This window comes from Eimeria mitis, genomic scaffold (assembly GCF_000499745.2).
Source record: "Eimeria mitis Houghton genomic scaffold, Emh_scaff4748, whole genome shotgun sequence".
Lineage (NCBI taxonomy): Eukaryota > Apicomplexa > Conoidasida > Eucoccidiorida > Eimeriidae > Eimeria > Eimeria mitis.
The window spans coordinates 1-1,036 of record NW_013573048.1 but is presented as its reverse complement, the minus strand read 5'-3'; positions in this window follow the sequence as shown (position 1 = coordinate 1,036).

The following is a 1,036-nucleotide window of genomic DNA, read 5'->3' as shown; positions in this document are numbered from 1 at the left end:
GGTTCACTTGCTGCGTGATTAGCCTAACTGTAGTTGCTGCTCCGAGCAACATGCTCGATAGAGCATTGAGATGAAAAGCAGCGAATCTACGAAGAAATATCGGAGTGTAAACTTTACATTCTGAGGCCTTTCCACCTCGCATGGTGGTTGCGGTTTTCCTTCCGACTTGTTATTATGATCCGACTCTTGTTTGTCCGTGAATATCCTTACTTATCCGTGTACATCTCTTCTAGGCAGACGAACTATATGTTGGTGCAGAGAGCTGCACTAGATACTGAAACAAAGAAATTCATACCAAAAGAATTGACTTGATATCTGAAATCACTTAATATCTAAAGAATCTCAGAAGCCATACAACAGAAAGACCACGAAAACGAAAATTAAGAATATGAACAGCTGCATAGCCATTTGCGATTCGCCGGTAGTGTCACGTTAGTACCCCCAAAAATTTATGTAATTGTTTGTATATTAATATGTTTATGTGAATATTCAGCACACCTCAACCAGCTTTCCTCGTTTCTCAGTCGAAAACAAGCACAGCACAGCCACAGGAGAGATGCGCAGCCAGAGAGACACAGTGAACACAATAATATAGACCAACAATGATGTAGTAATAGTTTACAGAGATGAGAAAACAAACAGATCAAAAAAAACGCATATAACCAGACAAATGTACGCTTTTCATAGGTTTACTTGCCCCCCTAGAAATAGATATTGCAAACGTAAAGTCAGTCGGAGGATAACTTTATACGGTTTATGCTGCTTCTTGAAAGATCATATAGATCAGATTTCAGCAGTACTGCCTTCCATAACACTCGTCGACTTGACCGATTTATATTAACTTCTCCAGTTTTTCAACAGCAGGATTGCTTGCAGGGGTAGTACTGCCAGCTTGTATGAAAACAGCTGAAGCGACAAAAGTACGAACACACAAATATGATATATATGTGCTATATATATATATATATATATATATATATATATATATATATATATATATATATATATATTGTTGCACTCATACAGTGTGTGTGTG